Source organism: Peromyscus eremicus, chromosome 4, assembly GCF_949786415.1.
Source record: "Peromyscus eremicus chromosome 4, PerEre_H2_v1, whole genome shotgun sequence".
NCBI classification, from domain to species: Eukaryota; Metazoa; Chordata; class Mammalia; order Rodentia; family Cricetidae; genus Peromyscus; species Peromyscus eremicus.
In genome coordinates, this window is record NC_081419.1 from 134149586 (window position 1) to 134173748 (window position 24163).

Genomic DNA, 24163 nt, shown 5'->3' on the forward strand with positions numbered 1-24163 from the left:
CCCTGCCCTGTTTGTTAACAGTTTGCCATCAAGGGCACCTCTTGAGGAGCCACACTCCTGTCTCTGGTGTGCACTCTCTTGTTCCCAAGCGCTTTCTCTGCCTACTGACCCCTAGCTTATATCTGTATTACATTTTCTTTCTAAAACTCTGGCCTTTAAAAAAATATACATCACCATCATTAACTTTCTTTTTAGCAAATGTTCAAGCTATAATGACTATGAGTATAGTGATTCTAATATTAAAATAAAATTAGTATCAGTGTTTGGATTTGATAAAAAGGTAGAGAAAGTTTAAACATCTTGATTCAAATTCTTAGTAAACAAAAAGAATGAACTATATTTTTTGGCTTCTAAATCTAGCCTGATGATCATGGTGATAAAAGCAACGGCTATTAAAAAGGCTATGATAAGATAAACACACATCCAGAGCTAACCACTTGTCACTATTTCCACTACCAACTTACCAATGTCAGGAACAAATTTACTGACTTTAATTATGAAGATAATAATAGTATGTGAAGTTTAAGAAAATAAAACTACCTAGTAAATATACATATTTTCAATCATAACAAACATATATATTTTCTTTTCCTCACACTATCGTACATATTCTCATTTCATAATTAAAATGTCTACTAACAGTCTAATAATGTACTGCAGTGGACTTAACTCTAATGAATCCTGCTCAGTGTCACATAACTTCAATTGCCTACTCTTAGGGGTCACAGTACAGGAACAACTGCCCATACAGGATATTTTTTCTTCCAAAAGTTATTTCCTGAGGGTAAGTGCTCATAAATAGGTTTACTAGCCTAAAGTACTTAATTTCTAAGTTCCTTTAAATATAATTAGCAAATGCTTCGAAGTAAGTGTGTGGTGATATATTGTGTACCTTAATAAACTTGCCTGAGGATCAGAGGACAGAGCCAGCCACTAGATTATACATAGAGGTTGGGCAGTGATGGCACACACTCTTAATCCTATCACTCGGGAGGCAGAGATCCTCTGAATCTGTGAGTTCAAGGCCACACCGGAAACAGAGCCAGGCAGTGGTGGCACATACCTTTAATCCCAGCACTGGGAAGCACACACACCTTTAATTCTAGGAAGTGATGTCTGGGTAGAGAAAGGTATCTAAGGTGTGAGGAGACAAGAACTCTTTCTCTCTTTAGACTGAGGATTTCACAGAGGTAAGAGCTAGTGGCTGGCTGCTCGGCTTCTCTGATCTTTCAGCTTTCACCCTGATATCTGGCTCTGGATTTTTTTTTATTATTAAAAAACATCTAAGATTCAAACATCATAAGTGCTTTACGTAATTGCCAAACATAAGAATGACACACAATTATCCTTCTCTAGTGAGCACTTCATATTTTTGGATGAATCATGAAAGGTCTCCGACAGAATCCCAGCACAAATGAAAGAAGAAACTAGCAGATCAACTGAGAGTCACCAAAAGTAAAAAGGGACTTCAAAGGTCACTGTCACTAAGTTACAAGATGGCACCGGAGATCTTTGAATGCTTTCTTGACATTCATGAGGAGCTGAGTTTAAGACTCAGCATAAAAAGGGGGCTTTGAAAATCATATATCTGATAAGGTATACCTGGAATATATATGAAGATATTTTACAACTTAAGAAAAAGACAATCTAGTTAAAAATGAGCAAAGGATTTGGTCAGACTTTTCCCCAAGAACATACAAATGAGTAATAAGTACATTTAAAAGTGCTCAACATTGCCAGACATGATGGCACATATCTTTAATCCCAGCACTTGGGAAGCAGAGGCAGGCAGATCTCTATGAATTCAAGTCCAGCCTGGTCTACATAGTGAGTTTGAGGACAGCCAGAGCTACAGAGTGAGACCCTGTCTCAAAAAACAAAAACAAATAATAATAATAAAATAAAAGTGCTCATCATCATTGGTAGCTAAAGAAACATAAATCAAAACTACAATGAAATCCCTCTGCACCCCACCAGGACAACTACAATCACATTGCAGAGAACAAATACTGGTGAGAATGTGAAGAAATTGGACCTTTCGCTGTTACTGGTAGGAATATAAAATGGTGCAGCTACTTTGAACAAAAGATTTTGGCGGTTCTTCAAAAAGCTACATACATAGTTGCCAAATTTATCCAGCCACTCCACTCCTGGACATATGCAAAAGAAAATGAACAGGTGCTCACACAAAAGCATACACAGCTTTACTATCAGCTCACCATGGTACCACTCACAATAGAAACTGATAAGTGGGTAAGTATGTGAAACATCTATCTAGTAGAATATTCTTCTACCATAAAGCCAGATGGCATTTTTCTGGTTTTTGCTTTGTTTTACTCTTTTGAAGCATGACTTTGTCATGTACCTTGGGATGGCATCAAGCTCATGATTCTGCCTCCTCCTCCTATGTATTTGCCATAACATCTGGCAGGGGAGAGGTTTAATACATACTGAAACATGATAAAACCGAAAAGATTATGCTAAGTGAAAGAAAGCATCCACAAAATGTCCCACGATGCACTACCTCTCATCTATATATGACATCTAGAAGAGTAAATGCACAGAGACAGAAAGTAGATTAGTTGCCAGGCTGACAGGCAGGGAGAAGTGTAAGTGTCCATGGTATGAAGTCTCCTGGGATGAAAGTACTAAACATACACTAACTAGAAGAACAAGAAAGGTAAAGTAGTGCTGGGGAGACTGCTCAGTGCTATGAGCGCCTACTGACCAAGCGTGAGGACATCTTTAAACCATGCACTGGAGAGGACAGAGACAAGAAAATCACTGGAGATTGCTGGTTATCTAGCCTAGCTGAAAGACAGTGAGAAACTCTATCTTGTGGGGATAACAGTGTGTGTGTGTGTGTGTGTGTGTGTGTGTGTGTGTGTGTGTGTGAGAGAGAGAGAGAGAGAGAGAGAGAGAGAGAGAGAGAGAGAGAGAGACAGAGACAGAGACAGAGAGAGACAGAGAGAAAGACAGATAGTCAGACAGACAAAAGAAAGAGAGAGAGAGAGAAGGTAGAGGCCAGAAAGTCACAGCCTTTAGTTCTACAGAAAAGGGTCATCACCCATACTTTTAAGGTTATAATTCAAGTGACAGTTTGGTGACACATTATGCTATTTATGCCTATCCAGAATAAGGGTGAATGATAATGTTTGCAAGCATCATTCTTGGCAGGGAGAGGAAAGAAAGATGGAGACCCATTAACTGCGAGATGCACCACCAGCTAGAAGAGAGCCCAGACAGCCAGCAGAACTCAGTAGCAAGTAATGCAGGACCTTGCCTCCATGGCACAAATGCAAATGCACAGGGCCAGTGCTGCTATTTGTGATGGGGACTGCTGGGTTTCACTGAGCGGCAGGTAAATAATGTCTCCAGTGCTTTATTTACAAAAGCTGAGAAGTGGCACAAGTATGAGAAGGTGCATGTGTGTTTGTACGTGCGTGCGTGCATGCGTGCGTGTGTGTGTGTGTGTGTGTGTGTGTGTGTGTGTGTGTGCACACCCAAGGTTGACATCAGGTGTCTTCTTTGGTCACCCTCTATCTTTATATACTGAGGCAGGGTCCCTTGCTGAACCTGGAGATTGCTGTTTTGGCTAGTCTGGCTAGCCAGTTTGCTCTAGGAATACTGTCTCCACCTCCTGTATGATGTGATTACAGGCAGCTGCTATAGCAACACAGCTTTTGTGTGGACTCTGGGGACTTGAACTCCGGTCTTCATCCTTGCATGACAAACGTTTTACCCAATAAGAAATTTGAGTAAGATGACTGGCTATATTAGCAATACACATAAATTATAAACTTTCCCATATGACAGAAATGACTGGTTAGAGAAATGAAGGAGGGAAAGCCCATTTACATTAGCAGTAAAAGCTCTAAAGTCTTTAACAATAAGCACAAAGCTTTAACAAAGAAAAAAGAAAACCTAGGAAGAGCCAAAGTTTATACCTGAAAGTAAAGATTCAGAACTCTAGTGATAGCAGGATTTTCCCGAGAGATGTTGGATTTCACTGAGACTATAGTCACAGTCAAGACGCCACCAAACAAAGGGAGATGTTGATGGTATAATCTAGGTGATAAGTATGTGGATGCTCTCTCTAGGTCTTTCCATTTTTCCTCTTTGTTTGATACTTTGTTTTTAAGAGTGTTGGAAAGAAATGCCCTAAGAATTTTTCATGGAATTTGGCAAACTGAATCTGAATTGTCCTTTCAAGGGAAAAGGTAAAAAACAGCTTTACATTTTTGAGAAAGAAGAGTAAAAGGGGCTTTTTTTTTTTTTTTCTTTTTTACCAGAAACTGAACTTTAAAACTGAATGATTAGGCCGGGTGGTGGTGGCACATGCCTTTAATCCCAGCACTCAGGAGGCAGAGGCAGGCAGATCTCTGTGAGTTTGAGACCAGCCTGGTCTACAGAGCGAGATTCAGGACAATCAGAGCTATACAGAGAAACCCTGTCTCGAAAACAAAACAAAACAAAACAAAAACAAAAAACCCCACAAAAAACAAAACTGAATGATTAAAGAGGTATGTTATGAGCATGTTAAGACAGATGAGGGGATCATTAAATTACTATAATGGTCAATCTTGCTAGATACTTTCAAGGGACTGAAGTACCTAAGAGATTAATAAACAAGCAAATTCCTGAATGTCTGATGGCATTTCCAGAGAGGATTAACTAACCAGGGAATACCACCGCAAATGTGCCATCCCACAGGCAAACAGAAACCAGGCTGCAGTAGACAGTCTCTTCGGACGCCTGGCCACAGGACATGAGTTTCTATGTTCCACCGTATCTTCTTGAAGTGGACTAACCCCTCTGAACGCATGAGTCAAAGGAGCCAATGCTTTCTTTCTTTTAAGCTGTTTATTTCAGACGTTTGTCACAGCAACAGAAAGGCTAAAAGATATATTTTATGCAGTGGGTTTTTATTCTTTTGTTTAACTTATTTATGTATCTGTGTGTCTCTATGTGTATGCACTATGTGTGGGGATGCCCAAAGAGAACAGAAGAGGGCACTGGATACCTGGAGCTGGACTTAGAGGATGTTGTAAACCATCTGATATGAATGCTGAGAACCAATGTTGGGTCCTCTTAAAGAGCAGCAAGCACTCTTAACCACTAAGCCATCTCTTCAGGCCCTAAGTTACAGGGTGAATAAGTACTGTTGGGCAGAATCAAAGGATCCCAGTTGGTAGCCATTGGTAGCAGTAGCTACTACTGTAAACTACAGCCATAAATACTGGACAAAATTCACGGTTCCACCTCAAGAGACTTATGAAACATAAGAGAAAATAAAAGAAAAAGAAATCCAATTGTTTGTGTAAGAAAGCAATCCTATTCCTTAAGTCAAGATCCTTCACTGTCTTCTAGGCTATCATGAGCTTGCCTTTACCTGCCTTACAAAGAGAAGACAGCAGCTGCAGGTGTCTGTGGGAGCTGTAAGCTACCTGCACTTTCGTCTTTAGAAACTTCTATAGACCATGTACTTTCCTTTTCCTTAGAGAAGATGATCCTTCCTTCTTAACCAAACAATAATTAGCCCATCAAAATGATACTGCTGACTGAGTGTGGGTGGTATATACCTTTAACCTCAGCACTTAAGAGACAGAGGCAGGTGGATTTCTATGAGTTTGAGGCCAGCTTGGTCTCTACACAGGGAATTCCAAGACAGCCAGGAGTACACATAGAGACCCTGTCTCCAAGAACAGAGGTAGGGGAGGGTGCTACTTACAAGATCTGCACAAGTTCAAGCCAGACAAAATTCTAGCACGGAGAAGGGGAAGTGGGCACAAACTCTCATCCTTAACCAAGAAGCTATTTGCAATTGATACATGCTGGAAGAAGGAAAATTCAGCACTCTCTAACAGAGTGACACTGGATATATCAACCATACTATAGGCAGGCCCTATGCTCAGGGGTAGTTGGCCAACATAAAATGGAATCCATGGTTTTGTATGCTCTTTTTGTTATATTTTATTATTTTTTGTCCTTTGAATATTTTTTTTATTTTTTTTTTAAGAGAGTGAGAAAGAACATAAAGCTGGGAGCATAGGGCGTTGGAAAAGTTCTGGGAGAAACTGAGGGAAGGAAAGAATATGATCAAAGAGTATATGAAAAGTTAAAAAGAATAAAAATATTTTTTTAAAAAAGAAAATCATAGTGCTTTAAAATATTCTTATATGGCCAGTGAGATGGTTCAGCAAGTAAAAACATTTGTGACACCACGGTTGACAACCTGAGTCCAATTCCCAGGACTCAGATGATGGAAAGATACTGACTTCTGTAAATTGCCCTCTGACCTCCACATGCAAGCCATGATACATGAATGCGCTCTCTCTCTCTCACATACACACACACACACACACACACACACACACACACAAACACATACACACACACACTCATGCACACATGAATGCATGCACACCCATACTCACAATAAAATAAATTCAATTTTTTTGTTTTTGTTTTTTTTAGATTTATTTACTTTTTGTATATGAATGTTTTGCCTGCTTATATGTATGTGCACTATGTGCATGCTTGGTGTCCAAGGAGGTTAAAAAAGGGCATCAGATCCCCAAAGACAAGATTTAGGTATGGTTGTGAGCCACTGTGTGGATGCTGGGACTCAAATCTGGGTCTTCTGCAAGAGCAGCCAGTACTCTGAACCTCTGAGTCATCTCTCCAGTCCCAATCCAAATGTTATTTTTGTTTTTTAATGGAAACCAAGAGAACACTAACAAGGGCACAGAATTCAGGCTTTTAGAGTAAATACTTTGTTCAAAATAAAAATTTCATTTTCAAATGAGCTGCATCTTATCTGGACCCTGATTCTAATAAACTAAGAACAAAAAGCTATTTTTTAAAAAATGATTATTTATTTTTATTTATGTGCATTGATTTGTGTTTTGCTTGCTTATGTGTCTGTATGAGAGTGTCAGATCCTCTGGAACTGGAGTTACAGACAGCTGTAAGCTGCTATGTAGGTGCTGGGAATTGAACCTGGGTCCTCTGGAAGATCAGCCAATGCACTTACTTATCTGCTGAGCTACCACTTCAGCACCACGCCCCAAGCTATTTTTTTAAACAATCAGAGGAACATGAACATGTGTTGGCATTTTAGCTTATTATCACATTAAAAACAATTTTAAAAAAAAACAACCTCAAAAACCAGTGGTTTAAAGAAAACAATGTCTTTCTCATGATTCTGAGTAGGCTTAGCTGGGAGATTTTTTTGTGCATGAAAGGGAAGCTAGAGACCAGGACATGACGTCCTCTCTCACGTGAGCCATTCCCTGCCTGGGATGGTTAGGACAGGACTCATTCTTCTTCGATGGCAGCTTGGGCCTTCTCATAGCATAGTAGTGTAGAGTAGTCAGCTTTCTTGTGTCACGGACGACTTCCAAGAGAGGAAGCTGCCAGTCATCTTACGAGCTGGAGCTGGAACTGCCAGTGTCACCTTTGGCACACTCCACTGGTCAAAAACAAGTTATAAGGCCAGTTCCAATTAAAGGGGAGCAGAAACAGATTCCACCTCCTGTTTGGAGGGAGGAGCTAAATGCCCATAGAGGGAGCAAAGGTAATACTTTTTTTTAGCCCATCTACCAAAATTGGACAATATATGGCATTAAAGAATTACTTCTAATCTCTTTGTATGTAACATTGGAATTTCATTTATGTCAAAACAGAAGTTCCAAATTAGCTAGTATAACACACAGAAATAGTTATGAGCATACATTTCATATTTTCATAATAAAAAGAAAAACTGACATATAAAATTGGCATGATAAGCAAAGTCTTTATATCAACTTCTAAAAACAGTTTTTGTTTTAAATGTTTATCTTTCCTTTCTTGGAAATTACTAACTTTGGCCAAGACAACCAGATTTCACCACCCACCTTCCCACTGCCCAAGCCAACCCTACATAAATTGACTATCTTTCTTGGAATTTTCCACACCATAAAAAAAAAAACAAGTTAATGACAATTCCACCATTCAAAAGACATGACACTCTGTCTCTCCTGCTCCATCCTTGATGCCTCCAGGGGATTATTACTGCTCCTACCCTCTTTTAACACTGAGACAATACTGAGCAAGAAGAGGGACAGGATATACCCATCACAGCAGATCCGAATTCTAAGTCCATTTTCCTTTTAAGCTACATTTACCCTGGATATCTACTAAACAGCAAATATTGTCCCTTTGTTTTCACATTTCCTTCCAGGTGGCTCAAAGATTTTACAAACTGAATTATTCCAGTGGGTTTGGTGGGTTAGTGATCATTCTTTTTCTTCTTCTTGTCATCTTTTACTTTTTCTTTCTTCTACTTTTCTTTTTAAAAAACCATTAAAAGATACCTTAGGGTTACTATTGCTGTGATGAAATACCATGACCAAATGCTACTTGGGCAGGAAAGGGTTTGCTTGGCTCACACTTCCACATCATAGTCCATCACTGAAGGAGGAAACTCAAACAGAACAGAAAGTCAGACTGGGCAGGAACCTGGAGCAGGAGCTGATGTAAAGACTACGGAGGAGTGCTGCTTACTGGTTTGCTCCTCATGGCTTGCTCAGCCTGCTTTGTTATAGAACCCAGGACCACTAGCCCAGGGATATCACCCACAATGGGCTGGGCCCTCCCATCAATCACTAATTAAGAAAGTGCCCTACAGGCTTACCTATAACCCACTCTTACAGAGGCAAGTTCTCAATTGAGGCTCCCTTCTCACTGATGACTCTAGCCTATGACAACTCCATAGAAAACTAGCCAGCACAGTATCTATATAGCCAAACTTACTTTCATGGGTCTTGATTGGTTTTATTGCTTTGGAGCCTAAAGAAGGCTTAGGTGCTGAGGCTTCTCCTCCTCCTCCCCTCAGGCCACTTCAGTGCTCTAAGGTTCCTCAAAGACAGAGCCAAGTGCACACAGCAGCCCTGAAATGCCTTGTTCCACTACCTCTCAGGACAGTTCACTGAACATGACCATGATCCTGAAGAGTTCTGGGAAAATGTGGAACCTTACTGATGAAGTACAGTTGGTCCCGATAGTTTAGCATAAGATCAGAAGTGGATTTTGTAGACTTACCTGGCTCTTAAGTCATAAGGCTGATCAATCCACTGAGTGGCATTTAATATTGGCTATCAAGAGACACGGTAACTTCCTGATAAGATACTAACAGTATTCAAAGTACTACCCCAGAAGTGAACGCTTGTCTTGGGCCTTCACTTCCAGGGGGCTGAACCCTGGGCTCCGACAACTCTTCTCTGTGCTCAGGCCTGGGGCAGGACTCTCTTTGGAATGAAGGACCTGGAGCTTTTTCAATAGAGAAGACAAGAAAAGGCCCGATAGCTTCCTTCCCGTTTTTACAAGTAGAATAAATTTAAAATTTGACTTGTTGAGTTCACCTAAAAAGAAGAGAACCCAGATGGCATTAGGAAGGACTAGGAAGCAAGCTCAAGAGGGAGCTAGTTTAATGACAAGAACTAAAAGATAAGGCTAATTGACAACACCTGCAGCTGCTGACCCACCAGCATCACAGGACTGCGGAGGGAGGACTGAGGAGAAGCATAGGTTTGCTCCCTGATGAACTCTTACATTTGCATTACTCACAAGAGCCAAGAGGTGGACACAACCTAATGTCCACTGACAGACAAAGGAATAAAAGAGAATGTGATGTAAATAGAGGGTGGAATATTATTTAGTCTTTAAAAGGAAGGGTATTGTAATATAGTACTACAACATACAGGAACCTTAAGATAGCTGAGTGAAATGAGCCAGACACAAGAAGGTCAATAGTTTTCGTACCTAAATAATTTCCTGGTTAGTAGTGTCAGTAAGATGATCAAGGTACAGACGGCATATAATTCTCATCTGCTTGCACTACATTCTGAAATAGGATTTTAACTCATATGAGCTATAGTATGAGCCAATACAGATAGCACTGTAGTTATTAGAATTCTTAACCCCATTTATCCATGTATTTAATAACTAGAAGCTATCATTATATGTCAGGCATTGTGAACATGGTAGAATTCGAAGAGGGAAAAGGGCAGAAAGTCCAGAAGTGTTAGAAATATCTGCCTGAATGCCCTGATGGCCTTGTGATGAGATAATCCCAGTCTGCTCAGTCCAGTGGGGCTTCCTTAGCTTGCTGGATCACTTCACCCCAGATTTCTCCTCTGGGAGGAGAAAAATGAAACAGGACTTTGACATAGATGTCAGGAGTAGTCATAGGAGTTGCAAAATGGTGAACACAGTTTTCATTGAATCCTGTTCTGGTTGGGCTGCATCTTGAGTGCTTCTTTCATTTCTAATTGCCACATTCTGAAAGGTGCACGAATTTGAATGTGTTCAAAGAACTGGTCCCCATATAGACTGCAGAATGAATTGAGGGTGCTTACACTGTACAGGCAGTTACTAAAGAGTGAGACGATGACCTTTAACTCTGAGACAAGTCAAATACAAATACAAATACAAAGAGTTTGTTGGTCAGGTAGTAAATAGATAACTTCCTCTGCACCTACAAGGGGAGATCAACTAAGACAGCAAATATCACAGCTGTGGTAAGCTCTGAGCCCTGGTGACACTCAAAAGAGACTGCAGAACAGGTCATATGGAAATATAGCTCAGAAGGCAGCCAGGCTTCACACATTGCCCCTTCCTCCACATTGGGTGCTCCACAGTTAGAGCTATGGCTTTAACTTGGAGGCAAACACAGGTTATGTTTGGGGATTGCATCCTGAGGGGCAGTGCCCATGTAAAGTACTACAGAGGATATCACAGTTGTCATTTGGGGTGTAAAGGAGCCCCATCGAGTTTCACATCTCTGTCACATATCTGGAATGGCCTTGGCCTCCTCACCTCTAGTCTATTATTTCTTACTTGTTATATATAACAACTTATAGTTTCTGGGAAATACGTTATTTTAGCATTTAGTTAAACTTAACTTTTTTGTTTTGAATGCAAAGAATATTCATATTGTTCAAAAGTTAAGAGGGTTCATGGGGCAAGCTTCTCTGAGTCTCACTATTTCATCTTCAACCCAGGAGCAAACACTGACTTGTTTCTCATGTATTTTCTATAGTGATTTGAAGTGTACACAGACATGCACACACACACACACACACACACACACACACACACAGAGTTTTATTCTGTATTTTTATTTTAAAAATATATCAGGTTATCTCTTGAAGGTTAGCTTACGGTAGTATAAAAAGTACTTCCTTGTTGTTCTTCACAAGTGCATATTATTCCACTACCTAGATATGCTATGTTGATTTAACTGGTGCGTGTATAGGCTGTTTCTCATCCAGTGCTGTTTCAGTGCTGATCGTGTACTACATACTTGACATATGTGTGGGCCTATCAATAGGATGTGTTCCTAAATGCAGAGTGGCTGAGCTGAATAAAGGAGAGAACTCCATCTTTGTCTTCAGTGGATCTTATAAATAGTGGGTGAGAATGCCTGTTTTTGAAGCCCTTACCCACTCAACACAACTTCAGATATCTTAGGTTTTCCTCAAATAAGCAAAAGAGAAGCAGACAATTCTGTTTTCTGCACACGGTGACAAACTGAAGCACTGTGTATCCGATTGTGTGGACTTTGTAATAAGGTCAATGAAGAGAGTCATCAATGAGACTAAGCCTGGAAGGAGGAGGAGGAGGAACACTGGATCTACAGGGTGAGCCCGGGTTGGGGCAGTTATTTTTCTAAATGAATGTTCTTCAGAGGTTCTTATAAGCATGCCAGCTTACAAGCTATTTACCCTGTAAACTATGTGGCCTACACTGGAAAAATTCAATTAAAATAAAACAAATGTAATTTCAGAAGTAAAACCACATCCAGAACCATTTATAATGCTTTTTTAAAATTTTAGCTTAAATTTAATAAAGCAATTTACTTTTGTATTTGAAACAAAATTTAGGATTCAAGTCTGTTTCCCAGTAACACATCTACTTTGAAAGCAGCTTTCTTACACCTCCACAGAACAAGTCCTGGCCACTCGCCTCTTCTGCTACCCTAGACTTGCTCCTAGCCCCACCCCAACCCCTTAAGTCTCACCCCACTTCCTGTATTTTTTCTGTGGGTTTGAGAGGCTTTTGGCAAAGATTAGAATCTTTTCACTGGGGACACTGGCATTTCACAGCCTCCCTGCTCATTAGCAGTCTGACCCATTAGCTCCCTGAAACACTGTGAGGAAACCAACTCAATCTAGTTTCCCCCTAGAACAGAAGTCCATTATCAGCAGCTCAAATTTCCTTTTGCATTTTGCGTTGTTGCCCTTAGTAGTTGCAAGTGTGTTTTGGTTGATAGTAATACCATCTTCCTAAGTTGAAGACTAAGTTGAAGTCTTGGTTTCCATCCATGTGGATGAAGCACACATACCCTGTACTTTCAAAAGTGTTTCCAGAACCCAGCTACCCTCATTGCCTCTGTTTCTCCCAGCCTGATACCAGCCACTGTCATCTCCTGCCTGGACTACTTTCAAACCCTGATGGATGTCCCTGTGTCCCCTCTGGCTTTTCCTAGTTTATTCTCAGTACAGCCAATAGAGCCATGCTGAACTGAACATGAGACAGATCCTGTCAGTGCTGTATTTAAAGTCCTCCTTTGGCACTGCCTGTCTCTGAGAAATTTGAACATCACAGTGCACCGCTCCACCCCACAGCTCTTTCACCTGGTCACTTCCTGTCCTCTCTCTACAACTGGTATAATTTCAACATCCTAACGCCAGCTGGTACTTCTGCCTGGAGTAGGCTTCCTCACATACCCAGATGGCTCACTTCTGCATGTTCCAGTCTATGCCCCAGTGCTGGAGATAGAACACAAGGCCTTGTATGTGTGAGGCAAGTACTTTACCATTGACCTACATGCCCAACTCCTAGCTCTTCTTTTAGGACTCAATGAGGAGTCACTATCTGAGACAGTGCCAGTGACCAGGCCCAAGAGTAAATACTGAAACAAAGCAGATACTTTCCTGAAAGTGGCCCTGGAGGTGACATATTTTCTCACATTTCATTGGTTACCCTTAATCTTGGGTAGACAGGCAATTCTGATGTGTCTAGAAGAGCAAGGTCCAGGATATTGATGAGTAGCCCAGTAACCACAGCAGACTGTTGGTTTCTTGAGTTCAGAGATGGCATAAACTTAGCAAAACAAACCTACATGAAGGTAATTTTATATGTGTTCACTACACAACACCATTCTCCAACACCTTTCCATTTTTGCTAAGTGTTGAGCTCCCTATCTCTGGAGATGCTCATACAGAGACTATTTTAATTACCAAGTAGTGATACACTGAAGGACCCTCACACAGAGAGGGCTGCTTGAACTGAGTCTTTCAAGTACCCTTATTCTGGGGCCTCTGTATTTATACTATGCTCACCCTTTTGAGCCTGAAGAATAACTTAGCATTCACTTTAGAGGTGATAACATCTGACTAGAGCAGGCTATTTCTGCTGGTTATTTGACAGTAACAAGAACTGAGGGATAAAAACAAGTAGAGAGCTTTAGTCTCAAGCCCCCAGATGAATTACAAGTTTTAAATGCAGAAAGTATTAAGAAGACCTGTACGCACTCTGTTGGTGGTTTTAGAGAAAATGGCCCCCAAAGGGAGTGGCACTATTGGGAGGTGTGTCTTGGTTGGAGTAGGTATGGCCTTTTTGGAAGAAAGTGTGTCACTATGGAGGCGGGCTTTGAGGTCTCATATATGCTCAAGCCACACCCAGTATCTCAGACCACTTCCTGTTGCCTGCACAAGATATAGGACTCTCAGCTACTTTTCCAGCACCATGTCTGCCTGCATGCTGCCTTGCTTCCCACCATGATGATAATGGACTGAACCTCTGAACTGTAAGACACCCCAATTAAATGTTTTCCTTTATAAGAGGTGTCATGGTCATGGTGTCTCTTCACAGCAATAGAAACCCTAACTAAGACAGAAGTTGGTACCAGGGACTGGGGTGTTGCTGTGATAGGCCTGACCATGCTTTTGTTTGAAGGAATATGGACCCCGAGACTGTGGATTAGAAAAGCAGTTGAACACTTTAAGTGCTACTTAATGGGCCATACTAGCAGGAGGATGGAAGACAGTGGTGCTGAGTGTGCTCTGATGAACTGTGGGTGCCTGGATCAAGAAGTTTCAGAGGAGAATAATAATAATATATGGCCTAGAGATCATCCTTGTGACATTTTGGTGAAGAAAGTGGCTGCCTTTTGTCCCTATCCAAAGAGTCTGTGTGAGGCTAAATGAAGAGTTTTGGATTAATTCTATTGGAAGAGGAAATTTCAAAACATTCTAGTATAGACTCTGTTCTGTGGTTATTAGTGGTAACTCTAATGAACATTTATAATGAAAAGGAGAAAGCTGACCAAGGTAAACTACAAAATGTAAAATTTGAGGAGAAAAGAAGCACCAGAAAGTGAAATGGAGCTAAGTCCTGTGTTCAAGAAGATAAACAGATTAATAAATGGAATAGTGAAGTATTGACCTCAGGGCAAAATCACACCCAACCAAGTTTCCAACTTGTGAAAAGGAATCAAAGAAAAGTTTAGAACCGGCACTTTTAATTCCAGCAGTCCAGAGGCATAGGCTGGAGGATCTCTAAGTTTGAGACCAGCCTGGTCTACAGAACAAGTTCAAGGATAGCCAAGCTTAGGCAGTGAAGGAAACCATGGAAAACAGAAAGCTGGTAAAGATGTAACTGAACAAGGGGGCCATGTTCCAGCCCCAGCAAGCAGCAGATCTTGGCGGCTTTTGCCATACGGTTCTGACTTTAGAGTTAAAGATAGAAGAAAGGGGTTATGGAATTTGCCTCCGAGACTAAGGAAAGTCACCGAGGCTAGGTATGTGTCGGGGTGTCCCTGAATGGAGGCCTAGAGAAGCCACTGCATGAAGCTGTGAAGTTGAAGCCTGGATTGTCTTGGAGAACCCAAGATGTTGGAGATGCCAGAGCTGTGGGATACCTGTCCAAGAAAGCTGCTGACAGGAAGTGGAACTAGCCCAAGAGAAAGAAGTGTGTTGTAGTCAACAAGGCGGAAAGAAATTGGTGATCTGAAGAGCGTTTTGACATCAGACATGGAGATGCTGAGTTTTGAGTTTGTCCAGCTGGTTTTCAATCTTGCTTTGGTCCAGTATTTCCTCACTATGCTCCTTCCCTACATTTTGGAATAGTAATGTATACCCTGTGCCTTTATATGTTGGAAGTATGTGATTTGCTTTTTGCTTTTGCAGAGGATTACAGTTAAGAGATTGCATGAATCTCAGTAGAGACTTTGAACTTTAGACTTTTAAATAAGTTTGAGACTGTTATAGACTATGATGTTTTTAAAAGTTGGACTGAATGCATTTTTGCATTATTATATGGCTACAAGCCTTTGGGGGCCAGAGAGTGGAATGTGGTGGTTTGAAAGAAAATGGCCCCCAAAGGGAGTGGCATTATTAGGAAGTGTGACCTTGTTGGAGTAGGTGTGGTTTTGTTGGAGTAAGTGTGTCACTGTGGAGGCGGGCTTTGAGGTCTTATATATGCTCAAGCCACACCCAGTATCTCAGACCACTTCCTGTTGCCTGCACAAGATATAGGACTCTCAGCTACTTCTCCAGTACCGTGTCTGCCTGCATGCTGCTTTGCTTCCCACCATGACAATAACGGCCTAAACTTCTGAATTGTAAGTAAGCCACACCCAATTAAACCTTTTCCTTTTTTAAGAGTTGCTGTGGTCCTGGTGTCTCTTCATAGCAATAGAAACCCTAACTAAGACACACTCAGAGGGCAAAACTAACCCAGCTCTGGGCTTGGTAGTTCTTTACCACTCACAGACATGGAGTTGGACAGATTTGAACTTTGTGTAAACTCAACAGAACTCCGACCACTCCAACCAGCAGATCTGCTGTGTTGCCACAGTCCTGCCCACACACATTCCTGACAGAAGATGTTTTCCCACCTGTGATGTTTGCTGTAGAGTGCTACTGACTCACATCATCTTCTCACTTTGTCCCACTGTGACAGTTTTCTATTAAATGTAAAAGGAAAAATACAGCTTGTCTTCTTTTTTTTATTATTTTATAACATTATATTTATTGATTTTCCTGTGCATGGGCACACATGCCACAGGAATGACATTTTGTGGGAGTTGTTTTGTTCTACTATGTGGGTTCCAGATATTGAGCTTGTTAGGCTTGCCAGCAAGTTTCCTTACCTGCTAAGCCATCTTGCTGGACCATAGCCTATCATCTGATAAATAGTAATAGTCATTGTAACACTGTTATACCCATAGTGCAGGCTAGTTATAGGTCAATAGACAAAGCTAGAGTCATCATAGAGGAGGGAGCCTCAATTGAGAAAATATCTCCATAAGATTGGCTGTAGACAATCCTTTAGCGGATTTCTTTAATTAGTAATTGATTGGGAGAGCCCAGCCCATTGTGAGTGGTACCATTCCTGGGCTGGTGGTCCTGAGTTCTGTAAGAAAACAGGTTGAGCAAGCTAGTAAACAACACTCCTCCATGGCCTCTGCATCAGCTCCTGCTCCAGGTTCCTGCCCTGTTTGAGTTCCTGTCCTGACCTCCTTCAGTGATGGACTATGATGTGGACGTGTGAGCCAAGCAAACCCTTTCCTCCCCAAGTAGCATTTGGTCATGGTGTTTCATCACAGCAATAGTAATCCTTACTAAAAAAGATACAAAAATCTAGGACTCCAACAATTGTTTACTTACATCATTTTCAAACCAGAAATGAAGATACATACTCTCATCTCAACCACTGTCCTACAGTACATGAATATATACATATGGGCACATGCACAAACACATACACTCATTCAACAAGAATCTAGTGACAGTGTTGAGGATTAGTTCATACAGATACACACACATGCACACTCACATACACAGTCACCCAGTAGGACTCTTTGCATAGTGTTTGGGTGAGTGAACTTTCTCAGCCAAGTAGGATGCACTTATTTCCTTTCTCTGAGATTGAAAGTACCTAAATCACAAGTTTCTACTGGGCACAGTGGCTCCACTTGCAACCCCAGAACTTGGGAGGACAGGCAGGGGAATCATGAGTTTGAGGCTAGCCTGGGCTATACAATGATACCCTCTCTCAGAAAAAAACAAAACAGTTTCTAAGAATTTCTCTTAATTGTATGCTTTAAAATTTTATGTAAGGAGTGGGGGAGATGGCTCAGGGGTTAAGAGCACTGGCTGATCCTACAGAGGACCTAGGTTTGGTTCCCAGCACCCATATGGCAGTTCACATACCTGTACTGTAACTCCAGTTCTAGGCGCTCTGGCTCTAGCATCTGGCTTCCTCATTATCAGGCATGCATGTGGTGAACATGCAGGCATTCGGGCAAACCCACAAAACATAAATAAACCTTTTTAAATTCTTTTTGATATTATGTGTCTGCCTTACAAATCTGGCAAAAGTATATTTGTTTATCTGCCTTTAAGCAAAGGGTGTGTTGGTCTGTTATTGTGTCTAAGATAACCTTAAACAAACCAAACATCATCTGACTTGACTTAAAATACTACTTAACTCCCAGAAAATACTCCTTAAATGGCCCTCTCCTATCCCGTCTCTCTTCTGTAGAGCCAGCTAGCTAGCCACAGTCCCATTCATTTGACTGCCTTGCTCAGCCTCTGGCTCACTGTAGGTCTTTCTCTCTTCCCGTTCTGATCAAACTACTTGTTCCCAGGTGACCAGTCAAGCGGCTCTTCCCAACAACTCTTCTGCAGCTTTAATCTGAATCTCCAAAGTCATTAAGGACCCTTAGGACCCAGAGGAGCTTAAGGCCCATACTTGTGCAAATCTCACCCATGCCAGAACTTGGAGTTTTCCATACCTGAGTGTCTTCAGAAACACCAGCTCCACCATTTACATCTACCACTGGTAGGTTCCTCTCTGACCTGGGTACTTACTTCTCTAAGAAAAAAACAAAACAAACAAACAAAAGAAAAACATCTAGGTTCCATGGATCTCTACTTCACTCTCACTATCTGTTGTAGTCAGTTTGGGCTGCTGCAACAAACATGTCATAGGACAGGTGGCATATAGATAGAAATTAATTTCTCCCAGCTCTGGAAACTTCAAGATCAATTTGTTGGCAGACACTATCTGGTAAAAGCCTATTTTCTAACAGTCAGTCATCACCTCATTGTGACCTCATGTGACGGAAGAGTATGGAAGGCCTCTTTTTAAAAGGTGCCAATCCTACTCACTACGCTTCTGTCTCCATGGCATCCTGGCCTTCCAAAGGCTTCACTTCCTCATCCTACACTGGGAGTTAGAATTTCAGCACATAGCTTTGAAGGACACAAACATTCAGAGCGCTCTACAGTTCATCCAGATGTCTAAGAAGAGATCTCGACATCACTTCCACATCACACACCCTTCTCCTTTCTTTCCCTTACGTGCTATATTCATCAGTTTTCTCATTTCTGACAAAATGGCTGACCAACCAACTTCAGGAAGTGGATTATTTACTTGTCAGTCTAACGGCTGACAAGATCCCTGACAAGAGCAAGGTCGGGAGGGTTTCACTTTGGCTAACAGTGCAGGGGTACAGTCTATCACTCCATGCACTGACTTTTCAATCTGTTCAATGTGTACAACTCGAGATTTTTGTTGTAGTTCAATTTGTCTATTTAATCACCTTTTGTCTATTCTTTTAGTATCATAGATAAGAAATTATTGCCTAATCTAATGCCATACAGATTTTCCCTGTGATCTCTTTGAAGTATTTCATAGTTTTAATTTTTCATTTTGGTCTTTGACCCACACTGCATTTATTTTTTGCAATATGGCAAAAGGGTTCAGCTTTATCTATCTTCCTAGGGATATCCAGTTTTCCCATTACCACTTGTTGAAAAGACTCTCCCTTGTTCCACTGAAAAGAATTGGTCAAAGTTCATCTATGTGTGTAACAGTTAATTTCTGGGCTATTTTATTTCATTAATCTATACATTTTTATTAACAATTTTAATACTGAATACACATATTGAAATAATATTTTAAATAAATTAAACACATGCTTGAAATTAATTTTGTCTGTTTCCTTTTACTTTTTCAGTGTAACTCCTAGAACTCTTAAAACCACACATGTGGCTTCCATTCTATTTCGACTGGACAATACTACCACGGCTGCTCTATACTGGAGCCACAGGCAGTGGAGAAAACAGCTGAGATGTTGTGGGATAAACTGATTGTAAGTACTCTTCCCCTTCTGCTTGCTTATCATTGCAGAACTTAGGGAAAGAAAACCACTGTGACTAGTGAGGCTTTCAAGTGGGGTCAGTGCAGGTTTCAGAACCCACACATGCTAAGAAAGCACTCTACCATTGAACTCCAGCCTTAATCTTAGAGCTGTAGATACACAGCAAAATTAAGGAGACAGTACAGTGGTTTCTCATATATCCTGTCCCTATCCATACAATGCCTATGGAATTATGAGTATCCTCCACCAGAACAATACATTTGCTAGAATGAATACATAGACTCTGCAGTTTACACCAGGGTCTACTTGCATACTCTATGAGTTTGGGCAAATTGACTGTATTCACTATTACAGTATCATGCTGTGTTCTACCTATTTATCCTTTCCTTTGCCTGAAAACCGCTGATCTTTTTACTATTTACACAATTCTGTCTTTTCTAGAATGCCACAGAATCACAGAGAATGTGGGCTTTTTGGATGGGGTTCTCTTACTAATATTCAGTTAAGATTCCCTTCCGGTCCTTTGGTTTTTTTTGTTTGTTTTTGTTTCTTAGGTTTTCAAGACAGGGTTTCTCTATGTAACTACCCTGGCTGTCCTGGAACTTGCGTTGTAGACCAGGTTGGCCTCAAACTCACTGAGATCAACCTGCCTCTGCCTCCAGAGTGCTGGGATTAAAGGCATGTGCCACCACCACATGGCCCCCTCAGGTCTTTTTATGGCCTATAGCTCATGTTTATTTTTACTTTAAAAAAAATAATGTCTTATAAAAAGACTGAATTCTATGTACATGTGTATGTGTGTGTGGGGGTGGAGTATGCACATGAGTGCCCACAGAGGCTAGAAGAGGCATATTAGATCTATTGGAGCTGGAGTTATAGGTGAGTTGCCCAAAATGGGTGCTGGGAACTGAACTCAGGTTCTCTGCAAGAACAATAATCACTCTTAACTGCTGAGCAATCTCTCTAACTCCTCTGTTTTTTATTTTAATTTTTTAAAATTTTATAATTTAATTTAATTTTACATATCAGCCACGGATTCCCCTGTCCTCCCCCCTCCCTCCCCCCACCCCCACCTTCCCCCCAGCCCTCTCCCCCATTCTCATCTCCTCCAGGGCAAAGACTCCCCTGGGGATTCAGTTCAACCTGGTAGATTCAGTCCAGGCAGGTCCAGTCCCCTCCTCCCAGGCTGAGTGAAGTGTTCCTGCATAGGCCCCAGGTTCCAAATAGCCAGCTCATGCACTAAGGACAGGTCCCGGTCCCACTGCCTGGGTGCCTCCCAAACAGTTCAAACTAATCAACTGTCTCACTTATCCAGAGGGCCTGATCCAGTTGGGGGATCCTCAGCTATTGGTTCATAGTTCATGTGTTTCCATTAGTTTGGCTATTTGTCCCTGTGCTTTTCCCAACCTTGGTCTCAACAATTCTCACTCATACAATCCCTCCTCTTTCTCGCCGATTGAACTCCCAGAGCTCCACCTGGGGCCTGGCCATGGATCTTTGCATCTGCTTCCCTCAGTCATTGGATGAAATTTCTAGCATGACAGTTAGGGTGTTTGGCCATCCTATCACCAGAGTAGGTCAGTTCGGGCTTTCTCTCAACCATTGCCAGTAGTCTATTGTGGAGGTATCTTTGTGGATTTCTGGGCATCTCTCTAGCACTTTGCTTCTTCCTATTCCCATGTGGTCTTCATTTATCATGGTCTCTTATTCCTTGTTCTCTCTTTCTGTTCTTGATTCAGCTGGGATCTCCCGCTCCCCTAAGCTCTCTTTCCCTCGAACCTTGCCCTTCATTACCCCCACTCACATCCAGGTTGTTCATGTAGATCTCATCAATTTCTCTGTCATTGGGTGATCCCTGTGTCTTTCTTAGGGTCCTGTTTTCTAACCCCACATCTGACAGAGGGCTGATATCCAGAATATATAAAGAACTCAAGAAATTAGACATCAAAATGCCCAACAGCCCAGTTAAGAAATGGGCTATAGAACTAAACAGAGAATTCTCAACAGAGGAAGCTCAAATGGCTGAAAGACATTTAAGGAATTGCTCAACATCCCTAATCATCAGGGAAATGCAAATCAAAATGACTCTGAGATACCACCTTACACCCGTCAGAATGGCTAAGATCAAAAACACTGAAGACAGCTTATGCTGGAGAGGATGTGGAGCAAGGGGAACTCTCCTCCACTGCTGGTGGGAATGCAAGCTTGTACAGCCACTTTGGAAATCAATATGGCGCTTTCTTAGAAAATTGGGAATCAATCTCCCCCAAGACCCAGCTATACCACTCTTGGGCATATACCCAAGGAATGCTCAATCATACCACAAGGGCACATGCTCAGCTATGTTCATAGCAGCATTGTTTGTAATAGCCAGAACCTGGAAACAACCTAGATGCCCTTCAACTGAAGAACGGATAAATAAAATGTGGTACATATACACAATGGAGTACTACTCAGCAGAGAAAAACAATGACATCATGAGGTTTGCAGGCAAATGGATGGATCTAGAAAAAAATCATCCTGAGTGAGGTAACCCAGACTCAGAAAGACAAATATGGTATGTACTCACACATAGGAGGATACTAGATATAAAACAAAGATGACTAGACTGCTACTCATAACTCCTCTTAAAACATTTAAAATGATATATGCATCTCATGTCATGCTTTGGTTGGATGCTCTTTGGCTTGGTGTGGGAAATTTTTCAGAATACCATCTGCCTGCCTCTCCAACTAGTCACTCAAGGACATGTCTGGCCACACTTAAACCCCTGCTTCCTGAAAGTGCTGGCCTCTTAACCTTCACCTGCAGTAGCATCTTTTTTAATTTCTAAAACCTAATTCAAACAGGACATTTTCAATGAAGGCTTTCAAATTTCCACTGCCTTTAAACCATCTATATTATAGCATATCCATCATAAATTTTAAGCATGTGCCGCCTGGCTTTCCTTCCAGATTATAAGATCCTTGAAGTCAAGTCCTACATTTTATTCATTTTTTTTCATCCTCAATCTCTAGTATAGAGTTGAACATATAGTATACAATCACAGATGCTGAGTCAACAATGACTAAATACAAGAAAGGATTATCGTCTCATAAAATAAAAGTCACTTAAAACCAGGCAGAAAAGGATCTCAAATGCAACAGGCTAGGCTGCAAAAGTCTATTAACCAACATTTCAGTCCAATCAACACCTTAATCAAAAGTATTTAAAATGTGTCACAGTGAAGAGACAGAGAAAATAGACCCTAACAGTCAGCACACTGGGACTGACTTGGAAACATGGGGACTAGCCATGGAAACAGGATGGCTAAAACCACATTCCATATCCATTAAATGCTGATGGCCAGACCCTACCAGAATAGAGGCACTGAAATGAGCCTTTGATGTAGTTTCCACAGAAAGCCACCAACATGATTAAAGGGTTAGAAATTGAGATTTATGGGCCATGGCCAGAGGAACAGAGACAACTTTGCCTAGACAAGAGAAAAGGCCGAAGAGTGACTTAATAACCATTTCAATCATTGTTATTACAAAGACGACAGTAACCAGATGGTCTCCATTTCCACCAAAGAAAGAATATTGAAAAGTACTTAAGCTGTAACAACAACAAAAAAAGTTGTCTAGTTTTAACAAAGAACCTGACAGTTAAGAACTGAAATACAGTGAAACAGACCCAGGGAGTGTGGGGTGTAGTATTTCTGAACCCCTTTATTAGGCTGGAGAGCAGCAAAAGAGAAGGATGTGTTTAGGCAGTCCTTTGTTGAGAGCCAATCTCAACTGGCTACTTCTCAAAACATGAAACAACCATAACAATGAAAAAGAAGGTATGAACATTGAAGCATAGCACCCTCTGGTGTACGTAACTGTCCTTCAATCAAGGAACATTCTTGAAATTGTACTTATCAAAATCTGAGATACAAATTATGACAAAACTTAGACAAATGTACAAAGTAACTAATAGGATTCATTTATCACTATATCTTCCATTATCAAACACTAACTATGCACTTCCTTTGGAAGAGGGAAGTACCACAAAAGCAACCTCAACTCCCAAACTTAGTAAATACTGATACCACCCAATCACCTTTTGAATGCTGCCTTCAGACTTTGGTACAACTGTTGACACGTAAGCATTCCATGTTTAGGCGTGATAATACCATCTGCCAAATAATATGAATTTGTCAGCATTTTGGATTATATTTATCCAAAATGTCCAAAAAGTACTGAAACCACATTTCCCTGTTCTGTTGTGGTATAATACAGCCCTTCTTACTACTTTCTGTGTGCTACCACAATCTTCCCAAAAATATACTATAAGGTCTATTACATCAATACCCTACAACCTGGAACCATGTTCTGTCTTAGTTAGGGTTTTTGTTGCTGTGATAAAACACCTAGACCAAAAGCAACTTGGGAAAGAAAGGGTTTATGTCATCTTACACTTCCAGGTAACAGCCTATCGCTGAGGGAAGTCAGGGCAGGAAATCAAACAAGGCAGTAACCAAAGCAGAGGCCATGGAGGAGTGCTGCTTACCAGCTCGCTCCTCACAGATTGTTCAGCCTGCTTTCTTATGTCATCCAGGATCTGCCCCAGGGTGGCACTGCCCACAGTGGGCTGGGCCTTCCCACATCAATCACTAATTAAGAAAATGCTTGATTTGCCTATAGGCCAATCATATAGAAGCATTTTTCTCAATCAAGAGTCCCCTTTCCCAAAGGATTCTAGCACCTATCAAACTGACATAAAACTAAGCAATGCACAACACACTGCATCCCAAATACCGACAGGCTATGTTTACATATAGCTTCCTAAGCTATATTCTCCAAAACATTGCACATATCTTTTTATTTTTGAGTACAAGAGATATTCAGCCAGCTCAAAATGCCCAGAAATAAGCCAAGAACCTTCTGCGAACTGCATGAAGTGGTGCATGCCTGTAAT

General features: G+C 41.1%; 1 protein-coding gene across 6 annotated transcripts in view; it reads right to left on the reverse strand.

Moving 5' to 3' along the window:
- Positions 1-24163, reverse strand: part of Zhx3 (zinc fingers and homeoboxes 3) — a 129908-nt gene that overhangs the window by 19869 nt on the left and 85876 nt on the right. The gene's annotated exons all lie outside the window — the stretch shown is intronic.